General features: G+C 30.9%; 1 long non-coding RNA gene across 1 annotated transcript; it reads right to left on the reverse strand.

The window, feature by feature from the left end:
• On the reverse strand, window positions 1-8,835 carry LOC144848120 (uncharacterized). Its single transcript, XR_013613826.1, has 3 exons — window positions 8,768-8,835; window positions 1,014-1,085; window positions 1-75 (listed from the first exon to the last, which is right to left on the reverse strand). It is a non-coding gene; the product is annotated as an uncharacterized LOC144848120 (long non-coding RNA).
• Window positions 8,836-12,730: the final 3,895 nt, after the last annotated feature.

Raw genomic sequence — 12,730 nt, forward strand, 5'->3', positions numbered from 1 at the left:
TACAACAATTGCAAATTGTTCAATCCATGAAATGTATCAGCTGATAAATTACTAATTTGGTTGTTATACAAATATCTGCAAAAACAAAAATTAACAACATTTAAAAGTGAAGTTTGACTACTTTATATGTTAACCATGATTTCACTATTCTGTTTTCTTTAGCTTATTTTAACATAATTTTTTATCCAGCTTTTGGAATTTATGTATGATTATTTTGTTCAGTGAAACTTGTAACATTGCAAGCTGAAACAGAATTCATATCCTACAAAAGAGAGCACTGTGAATATGTCCATTAAATACAACAATTTGTCTCATTTTGGTTAAAATCAACACATTAAATATATTTGATTTATATGAAAATAATGTTGAAAAACTAATGTTTTTGTTTAATATGATTAACTTTCACAATTATTTACAAATGTTATAATAAATTGCTATTCATCATCATCATGATTTTTATTTTTAATGTATATTTCAATTACTCTTTGTCTTTATTTTATTATGTTTGTTATATTTTCAATTACTGTACTACTTTGGAAATCAGTGCACTAGTACTGAAAGTGCCTGCAGAATAAAGAAAGAATAAATAATAATAATAATAATGAACACTGAACGTCATGTCACATAGTGCACTTAAGACTTCTCCAATCAGAGAGATTATTGGTCAAAATAATTTATTTTTTCTGTTTGTGTCGTATCATTTTCTATAATTTTTATCCATGTGGTTTTAGGTCATCTCTTGACTTTTCTCATTGATTCAGATAGTGCTCTTTGTGCTGGGATATCAGAGTCTAGACAAAGAAGGTGTCCACACCATATCAAGCGTCTTCTCTTTATAACTCTGCTCCATTTTTCCTCATTTGTGCTGTTATATAAATCTATATTTGTTATTATATTAGGCCATCTGGAATGATTAATGTCTAAGTTAAATGCCTTCAGTTGATTATGTTGCTATTAACTATGATTAATGAATTGTGAGTAATAATAACACAATAAGTACAAAACATACTTACAAGTCTTGCAAATTGTTCAATCCATGAAATATATCAGCTGGTAAATTACTAATTTGGTTGTTAGGCAACAATCTGCAAAAACAAAAATGAACAACATTTAAAAGTGAAGTTTGACTACTTTATATTTTACCCATGGTTTCACTATTCTGTTTTCTTTTCTCTTTTTTTCTTCTTAGTTTATTTTAACATAATTTTTTATCCAACTTTTGGAATTTATGTATGATTTTTTTGTTCAGTGAAACTTGTAACATTGCAAACTGAAACAAAATTCATATCCTACAAAATAGAGCACTGTGAATATGTCCATTAAATACAACAATTTGTTAAATTTTGGTTAAAATCAACACATTAAATATATTTGATTTATATGAAATAATGTTGAAAAATTATTGTTTTTATTTAATATGATTAACTTTCACAATTATTTACAAATGTTATAATAAATTGCTATCCATCATCATCATGAACACTGAACGTCATGTCACATAGTGCACTTAAGACTTCTCCAATCAGAGAGATTATTGGTCAAAATAATTTATTTTTTCTATTTGTACTGCAAAGTATTATTATTTAAGCTCACACTTCACACGTATTAGTGATACGCATGGATACAATACAAGGCACAGTAACACAAATTTTAGAGTTCCTCATGGTAATGTACATAATACATTTTATTACAATAGTATAAAATATTGGAATGCACTTCCCATTAATATTAAAAATTGCAATACTTTAACTAGACATGAAACTCGTCACTTTGACGAGTTAGTTATCCGCACCACGACAAACGCCACGTGCACGTCATACGTCGGAATATTGCACACAGATAAAGATTATGGCATTATGACAAGAACTGAAAAATATGATATGCTGTTAGTGCTGAATTCTGTCAATTTTGTGTCATATAGTATATACATGCAAACAGTATAATCTGTATACATATTACATACAGTGTAAAATAGGTGAAATTACGGGACCCGCCATTTATTCCAATTTTTAACATGGCGACGGTATCAAAATGAAACACTTAGATAGCAATTTCAGAAGAAAATTATCTCAGGAACAACATATTAACGTGTAGAATAAATTTGAATACTTAAAATATAGATGCGCACACTTTTAAATGTGATGAACTATTACGCAAAATATGAAAATACGACTTTTTTTATTCAACTGGCCATATGATGACGTCACAACATCCGATTGGCAAAATGTTTACATGAATTCGTATCTACAATCCAATAGCTTCCAGAAAACGTTTTAATCGTGATTATCACGTTTTATTCTTACGAGCCATTACATATTAAAATTAACTGTAATGATGAAATTAATGACCCACGTAATTAACATTTTTAGGCATGATGACGTCATAAAAATTAAAATATTTTTATCTCATGCTAAAGAAAGTTGATTGACCTACACAATATATAAATGTAGGAGAAAAAGGAATACAGATAAGCGTGATGCGCTCCATTGAATGTGATGAGCAATAACAAAAGAGACAAAAATCCTATATTTTACATTCGTGTGGCCATACGATGACGTCACAATGTTTTTTTAGCCTTATCGATGCATGATCCGATATCTACAACTCATCAACTTCTAGATTTTGTAATAAAAATAAACGGTTCACGGTTTACTTTAGAAACTATGACTGTTTAAAAAAAGACATAATTTTGACGATTTTTTAAGCTTTTTCATAAAAAACGCGCACAAATTGTCTAATTCAACGTGTTCGTATGGCGTTATTTAAACTGGAAAAGGTCTAAATTGTTTTCAAAATTACTAGGAAAGGCTTGAAAAATATAATTCAAGAGACAAAAATTATGTTTTTAACGCTACGTGCGCACCGCGTGCGTAAAAAATTGCGCGCCCGTGGGAATTTTTGACATGCTCAAAATGACAAGAAACGCATAAAAAGTTGATTAGAAATTAATTTTTCGCATTTTGAAATTTTAAATGCGCGTGCGCGCGTAACTTCTTGTGAAACATGCCATTTTTAATCCGTAGAAAGTTTGCCCCTGATATGACTTAAATTTTGTCAAAGTGTCAATACTAAATGACTTTTGGTTTTTAATCTATGATCAATCATTGAAATTCATAAAATTGCGCGTAAGTCACGTTGCGCAACTATGACGTCATTCAAAAATAGGAGGTGCACAACTTCACGTAAATGCCCATATGTTGTCAAAGTTATGAAATGTTATGTTTACACATTTTAGAGAAACGCGACTCACAAAAAGGAAGGAAGGAAAGAAGAACTAGACATGAAACTCGTCACTTTGACGAGTTAGTTATCCGCACAACGACAAACGCCACGTGCACGTCATACGTTGGAATATTGCACACAGATAAAGATTATGGCATTATGACAAGAACTGAAGAATATGATATGCTGTTAGTGCTGAATTCTGTCAATTTGTGTCATATAGTATATACATGCAAAGAGTATAATCTGTATACATATTACATACAGTGTAGAATAGGTGAAATTACGGGACCCGCCATTTATTCCAATTTTTAACATGGCGACGGTATCAAAATGAAACACTTAAATAGCAATTTCTGGAGGAAATTATCTCAGGAACAACATATTAACGTGTAGAAGAAATTTGAATACGTAAAATATAGATGCGCACCCTTTTAAATGTGATGAACTATTACGCAAAATATGAAAATACGACTTTTTTTATTCAACTGGCCATATGATGACGTCACAACATCCGATTGGCAAAATGTTTACATGAATTCGTATCTACAATCCAATAGCTTCCAGAAAACGTTTTAATCGTGATTATCACATTTTATTCTTACGAGCTATTACAGATTAAAATTTACTGTAAAGATGAAATTAATGACCCACGTAATTAAAATTTTTAGGCATGATGACGTCATAAAAATTAAAATATTTTTATCTCATGCTAAAGAAAGTTGATTGACCTACACAATATATAAATTTAGGAGAAAAAGGAATACAGATAAGCGTGATGCGCTCCATTGAATGTGATGAGCAATAACGAAAGAGACAAAAATCCTAATGTTTACATTCGTGTGGCCATACGATGACGTCACAATGTTTTTTTAGCCTTATCGATGCATGATCCGATATCTACAACTCATCAACTTCTAGATTTTGTAATAAAAATAAACGGTTCACGGTTTACTTTAGAAACTATGACTGTTTAAAAAAAGACATAATTTTGACGATTTTTTAAGCTTTTTCATAAAAAACGCGCACGAATTGTCTAATTCAACGTGTTCGTATGGCGTTATTTAAACTGGAAAAGGTCTAAATTGTTTTCAAAATTACTAGGAAAGACTTGAAAAATATAATTCAAGAGAAAAAAATATGTTTTTAACGCTACGTGCGCACCGCGTGCGTAAAAAATTGCGCGCCCGTGGGAATTTTTGACATGCTCAAAATGACAAGAAACGCATAAAAAGTTGATTAGAAATTAATTTTGCGCATTTTGAAATTTTAAATGCGCGTGCGCGCGTAACTTCTTGTGAAACATGCCATTTTTAATCCGTAGAAAGTTTGCCCCTGATATGACTTAAATTTTGTCAAAGTGTCAATACTAAATGACTTTTGGTTTTTAATCTATAATCAATCATTGAAATTCATAAAATTGCGCGTAAGTCACGTTGCGCAACTATGACGTCATTCAAAAATAGGAGGTGCACAACTTCACGTAAATGCCCATATGTTGTCAAAGTTATGAAATGTTATGTTTACACATTTTAGAGAAACGCGACTCACAAAAAGGAAGGAAGGATCCAAGAATAATACAGAAAAAAACTATTGATCCCATACAATAACAAGGAGTTATCCGCTTGGTATACCAAGCGGATAACTAATAATACAGAAAAAAACTATTGATCCCATACAATAACAAGGAGTTATCCGCTCTACCAAGCGGATAACTAACAAATAGTTTTAAATATAATGTAAAATCACTTTTATCTGAAAGAATACCTGTGTAACATTTTTGTACAGTATTTTTAGTTATCCGCTTGGTATACCAAGCGGATAACTCCTTGTAATTGTATGAGATCAATATTTTTGGTTATCCGCAACTTAGTTGCGGATAACCCATGTGATTGTAAATATCTTTTTTTTCATCTTCTTCTTTGTTATTCTTCTTTCTTTCCCGGATTTTTGTGCGTCGCATATCCCCTATTGCTTGTGAATATATCTTTTGTATAACTTTGTCATTATATGGACATTTACCTGAAGTTGTGCACCTCCATATTTTTAATGACGTTAGAGTCGCGCAGCGTAAGTTACGCGCAATTTTATGAATTTCAATGATTGGTCATAGATTATAAACCAAAAGTCATTTTGTATTGACACTTGGTAAAAATTTAAGTCATATCAAGGGCAAACTTTCTATGGATTAAAAATGACATGTTTCACAAGAAGTTACGCGCGCACGCGCATTTAAAATTTCAAAATGCGCAAAATTAATTTCTAATCAACTTTCTACGCTGATCATGACATTTTGAGCATGTCAAAAATTCCCACGCGCGCGAAAAAATTTACGCGTAAGGTGCGCACGGAGCATGAAAATCATGTGTTTTTTTCTTGAATTATGATTTTACAGCCTTTCTTAGTCATTTTAAAAAAGATTTACATCATTTCAAATTAAAATGACGTCATACGAACATGTTGATTTAGACCATTTGCGCGCGTTTTTGTTTAAAAAGTTACAAAATATTGTCAAAATAATGCCTATTTTGAATCTATTATAGCTCTTCAGGATCGAAGGTGACCCCCAATTTTTTTAACTTATTATGCAAGAAGATAAATTGTAGAAATGATTTCATGCAGAATTTTCACCTCTCGGATGTTATGACGTCATCGTATGGCCACACGCATGTAAAATATAGGATTTTTGTCTCTTTCGTTATTGCTCATCACATTCAACAGAGCGCATCTCGCTTATACGTATTCCATTTCCCCCGAGATTTTATTATTGTCTACGTCAATCAACTATCTTTCGCATGAGTTAAAAATATTTTAATTTTTATGACGTCATCATGTCTAAAAATGTAAATAACGTAGGGCACTTATTTTTATCATTACAGTAAATTTTAATCTGTTATAGCTCGTCAGAATAAAAAGTGATAATCATGATTAAAACGTTTTCTGGAAGCTATTGGATTTTAGTTACGAATTCATGTGAATATTTTGCCAATTAGATGTTGTGACGTCATCATATGGCCAGTTTAATTCAAAAAGTCATATTTTCATCTCTTGCGTAAAAGTTCATTGCATTTAAACGAGAGCGCATCTCACTTTTACGTGCCCAAAATTCTTCAAATTTGTATTAATGTAATTATTTAGATAATCAGCTTCTAAAATAGTTATGTTTATATGTCAATTTGATGACATCATCGTGTTAATAATTGGATTTAAAAGATGGGTCTCGTAATTTCGTCTATGCTACACTGTATAACATATACAGTGTATTCTGTAAATACTGTAATATGCTGTATGCTACAAAATAGGTACAATTCAGCACTGTAAACATATTTATTTCATGTCATAGGATGGCATAGTAATTTTGTCGAGGTTCATAGTTTAAAGTATCTGCATGTTGCATTTGCGCGGATAACACGAACTCGTCAAAGTGACGAGTTCAAATCTAGTTTTTCTGTATTATTCTTCTTTCCTTCCTTCCTTTTTGTGAGTCGTGTTCCTCTAAAATGTGTAAACATAACATTTCATAACTTTGACAACATATGGGCATTTACGTGAAGTTGTGCACCTCCTATTTTTGAATGACGTCATAGTTGCGCAACGTGACTTATGCGCAATTTTATGAATTTCAATGATTGATCATAGATTAAAAACCAAAAGTCATTTAGTATTGACACTTTGACAAAATTTAAGTCATATCAGGGGCAAACTTTCTACGGATTAAAAATGGCATGTTTGACAAGAAGTTACGCGCGCACGCGCATTTAAAATTTCAAAATGCGCAAAATTAATTTCTAATCAACTTTTTACGCGTTTCTTGTCATTTTGAGCATGTCAAAAATTCCCACGGGCGCGCAATTTTTTATGCGCGCGGTGCGCACATAGCGTTAAAAACATATTTTTTTCTCTTGAATTATATTTTTCAAGCCTTTCCCAGTGATTTTGAAAACAATTTAGACCTTTTCCAGTTTAAATAACGCCATACGAACACGTTGAATTAGACAATTCGTGCGCGTTTTTTATGAAAAAGCTTAAAAAATCGTCAAAATTATGTCTTTTTTTAAACAGTCATAGTTTCTAAAGTAAACCGTTAACCGTTTATTTTTATTACAAAATCTAGAAGTTGATGAGTTGTAGATATCGGATCATGCATCAATAAGGCTAAAAAAACATTGTGACGTCATCGTATGGCCACACGAATGTAAAATATAGGATTTTTGTCTCTTTCGTTATTGCTCATCACATTCAATGGAGCGCATCGCGCTTATCTGTATTCCTTTTTCTCCTACATTTATATATTGTGTAGGTCAATCAACTTTCTTTAGCATGAGATAAAAATATTTTAATTTTTATGACGTCATCATGCCTAAAAATGTTAATTACCTGGGTCATTAATTTCATCTTCACAGTAAATTTTAATCTGTAATAGCTCGTAAGAATAAAATGGGATAATCACGATTAAAACGTTTTCTGGAAGCTATTGGATTGTAGATACGAATTCATGTAAACATTTTGCCAATCGGATGTTGTGACGTCATCATATGGCCAGTTGAATAAAAAAAGTCGTATTTTCATATTTTGCGTAATAGTTCATCACATTTAAAAGGGTGCGCATCTATATTTTACGTATTCAAATTTCTTCTACACGTTAATATGTTGTTCCTGAGATAATTTCCTTCTGAAATTGCTATCTAAGTGTTTCATTTTGATACCGTCGCCATGTTAAAAATTGGAATAAATGGCGGGTCCCGTAATTTCACCTATTCTACACTGTATGTAATATGTATACAGCTTATACTGTTTGCATGTATATACTATATGACACAAAATTCAGCACTAACAGCATGTCATATTCTTCAGTTCTTGTCATAATGCCATAATCTTTATCTGTGTGCAATATTCCAACGTATGACGTGCACGTGGCGTTTGTCGTGGTGCGGATAACTAACTCGTCAAAGTGACGAGTTTCATGTCTAGTATATATTTTTAACTTTAGGCAATTAAGTTAAGTTGTGCAATATTTTAACTACATTTTAAATTTTAAATATGTAAAATCACATTTTATCAAAATACTGTGTAATCCTTATCATGTTTACTGTACAATTTTTTAACCTTTTAGTAGTCATAGGGCGCTTTAAGTGCAATTATCAGTGTTATTTTTATGTCTGAGGACCCCAATGGAAATCAGTTTTCTTTTAAACTTTCTTGGGTTATTCCTCGGTTCATTCTTTTAATATTGTTATCTTGTGCTTTTTTTCTGTTATGTTTGTCTTTGTATTTTTGAGTGAACCGAATAAAACTGAACTGAACTGAACTGCAATATCAGAGTCTAGACAAAGAAGGTGTCCACACCATGTCAAGCGTCTTCTCTTTATAACTCTGCTCCATTTTTCCTTATTTGTGCTGTTATATAAATCTATATTTGTTATTATATTAGGCCATCTGGAATGATTAATGTTTAAGTTAAATGCCTTCAGTTGATTATGTTGAAATTAACTATGATTAATGAATTGTGAGTAATAATAACACAATAAGTACAAAACATACTTACAAGTCTTGCAAATTGTTTAATCCATGAAATATATCAGATGGTAAATTGCTAATTTGGTTGTCCCACAAACCTCTGCAAAAATGAACATGAACCACATTTAAAAGTGAAATTTGCCCACTATATACGCACCCATGGTTTCACTATTTTGTTATCTTTAGTTTATTTTAATATAATTTTTAAGCCAAACTTTTATGATAATTTATGTATGATTATTTTATTCGGAGTAAAAAAAACATTACAAATTGAAACATAATTCATATCTTACAAATGAGAGAATTGTGAATATCTTATTATAATTTGAGTAAGGGAAACTTATCTTCAAATAATTGTTAATAAAAACGTTTATGCTAACAGAATTCTCTTACAAAAGAGAGCACTATGACTATTTGTTTCATTTTTGCTAAAACCAACGCCTTTAATATATTTGATTTACATGAAAAGAATGTTGCAAAAATTTCTTTTTCATTTCACAATTAATGTACAATTTTTTTTTTGCAACTATTACCGTATTAATGAATATAGAGTAATAATAACTATTATAAGTATAAAACACACAAATACAACGTTCGCATATTTTGTCAATCTATCAAATATATCAGCTGGGCATTTCAATGAGAAATGGACAAAAATGTACATGACCTGAAAATTTAATTCTCAAAATATCATATATGTTATACCTTTCCTGCATTACATGCGTTATATTTGTTTTTAAAAAAAATAATTAGCGTAATTTTTTAAATATAAAATATGAAGAAAATAGCGACATGATTTACAGTATGTAACGCGAGTTACCAAAGCATAAAGTTGTCCTCTCTATGAATTTACTTTTTCTAAAGTATAGTACTGCATTGTTAGTTGATGTTTAAAAAAGTTTAATTATTTTTATGAAGTCTAATTATAGAAAGAATTAGACTTTATTATATCCTAGACATAATGTAATGCTAGTTACCGTAACGTGAGTTACCATATATAAATTTAATGGACATTTATAAAATTATTTCAAAGTATTGACATTACATACTGTATGGGTGTTATTATGTGGCAATAACTTTTCAACCATAGCTTACTAGTATGAGGAGAATTTCAATGAACTTGTCCCTTTTTTTTGGTCATTTCCATTTTTTGTAACAAGATTTACTGACATTCTTCGTTCTACCAAAGTTGAACAAATGAACAATTTTGCTTTTTTCTTGTCTAGTATAGTTCATACACTATATAATTCAACTACCCATAAAAAGTAATGCGAGTTACCATGGAATAGCCCAGCTGATAAATTACAAATTTGGTTGTTACCCAACCATCGCAAAAATAAAAATGTATGGAAAATAAATTCATTATTACATTACATATTACATTACACTGCATAAATGATTTAATTGATAACATGTTTTCATTACACTAATATATTACCAATGGCATTTAACGGAATACTTAAAATTAGTGGTAAATTAATCTCATACTATTTTTTAAAATTTATTTTTTGGCAGAAAGAGGCCAACAACACTGCATTGCATTGTCTACTGGTATGATATAGCTTATTACTTTATTGGTCTTAAAACCAAAGAGGCAATCAATAACTTTATTTGTTGGCAGAAAGAGGCTAACAACACTGTATTATTGTCAACTGGCATGATATAGCTTATTACTTTATTGGTCTTAAAACCAAAGAGGCAATCAATAACTTTATTTGTTGGCAGAAAGAGGCCAGCAACACTATATTACATTGTCAACTGGCATGATATAGCTTATTACTTTATTGGTCTTAAAACCAAAGAGGCAATCAATAACTTTATTTGTTGGCAGAAAGAGGTCAACAACACTGTATTACATTGTCAACTGGTATGATATAGCTTATTACTTTATTGGTCTTAAAACCAAAGAGGCAATCAATAACTTTATTTGTTGGCAGAAAGAGGCCAACAACACTGTATTACATTGGCAACTGGTATGATATAGCTTATTACTTTATTGGTCTTAAAACCAAAGAGGCAATCAATAACTTTTCAAAAATTGGATTGACAACTATAGACAATTATAGTTTCATGAAAAGGAAAATATACTACATACTGCAAATAGAAAAACAAATTATGCAGTTCAGGGCTATCGTTAGGATAGATACACATGAACTTCTTAAGAGTGTTAAAATATAGAAAATTAAAATGTTCAAATAATAACCTGAGTTGACAGTTTACCATTTTATTTTAACAAAGTGAATCACCTGGCTTATATTTGAGGTCACATCTAACAACTCTGATACTTCATGCAAGACAACTTTAAACAATAGAGGACACATACAAACTGAGTGAAAACATTCTGTCCTTTAAAAAAAAAAAATGTTTGTACCACACAATAATAGGTAAATTTTCAACTTACATCCATTGAAGACTTGATAAATTATTTTTCTTAAAGATATTTAAAACCCTCTCATCATACTCTTGCAGCCACCTATGAAATAATAAATTAAAAACAATTTTGTAAAACCATATTATTACAGTAGGACAACTCTAGTTGGCCGGCAGCGACACTTAGCGCTAGCAAACAAAACGATTGTAGCCTACTTTTTCCGCTGGTAAACATACGCGATAAGAAACATTTTTTGCGTTGTGGTTGATAATAAGCATCACGGATATGGTTTTAAGCGTCACGGAAGAGCACCCAAGCTTCACGGTACCTGGGGAGAACACTGGATAAATAAACTTCTTATTGTCTTGAATGACAGACTGATCATGATGATGGGACTGATATTTTGTGGGGACACAAAACATCAGTTCCATCATTACATGCACAATTTAAAATTATTGGTATAATACATGCAATTGAAAACTATCTTTGGGCATCTTCTTAATAACTATTTATCTTTTGGGAAAGTTAAATGTTGATTCTGTTTTAGATACTTTTTCCAATGCTGATGAAATATGAGAGGGTAAAAACTTCCCTGTATAATTATAAAGTGTTCGCTGTAAATTCAGTTTACTTATTAATTACACATACCAAGGCAACAACAACAGGATGCTGAGTTTGACTTGCCAACATATGCTATCATAACGGACGTGTATTGAAATTATGTCAACTTTCATTTTGACAATGTTGACATTAAAATGCATAATAAAATCAGATGATGTTTATACTCACTTTATTGTTAAAGGTGCCTCTTATATACATACCTTAATGTACACATTGATTAATTTATATTGAAAGTGGGAAGGGTTTTGTATATTAAAGCAAGGCTATCATGTATGGATTATGGATGGTACCGTTTTGGTACCCACTGGTGTCTGTTACTAAACAATCAGTCAAGCGTATACGGGGTGGAGACTTGTTTTGAAACTAGAGGTTACCCTTTGATCTGGTCGAGCTCAGCGTCCTGTTGTTAGATTGCCTTGCACATACATATGTCAGTAAGAGGATAGTTTGGCTTTAATGAGAAATATGAAGAAGAAGAAATTGTTGGTGTAGTAATCAATTTTTCAAAGATATTACATAATATCAGATAATTAAGTTCATATTACAGTATTCTCTAATTCTTTAGTTTGTATTTATTTTGGAAACATAACTACATTCTTTATAAATCTATATTATATTATTTGAGAAATTGCACTGCAGATAAGAAACTTGCTGTTGCTGAGTTTGCAATACTGAAGGAAAACAAGCAGTAGGAACACATTGAACATCTTAGGTAGAATAGCCAAGTGGTAAATTAATGTATACTCTAAAGACATCAAAAGTGTCAAAAAGAACTCTGAGTTGAATAGAACAATCAGGCTTTCAACTCATGAAAATATTCAATACAAATATCCAACATTCACAACATATTCTATACTAAACTTTTGTTTAATTAATCTGTCACTAAAACGTTGAATTGACATGCATCATTGATCAGGCTATTGCATTGCAGAAAAGTTTCTCATTTTTACAAAAAGCAGTATAGATGTCACACTCGCTACAAGTTGGTTTTCAGTCACG

The sequence above is a fragment of the Antedon bifida genome, chromosome 7 (assembly GCF_963402885.1).
Source record: "Antedon bifida chromosome 7, ecAntBifi1.1, whole genome shotgun sequence".
In the NCBI taxonomy this organism is placed as follows: Eukaryota; Metazoa; Echinodermata; class Crinoidea; order Comatulida; family Antedonidae; genus Antedon; species Antedon bifida.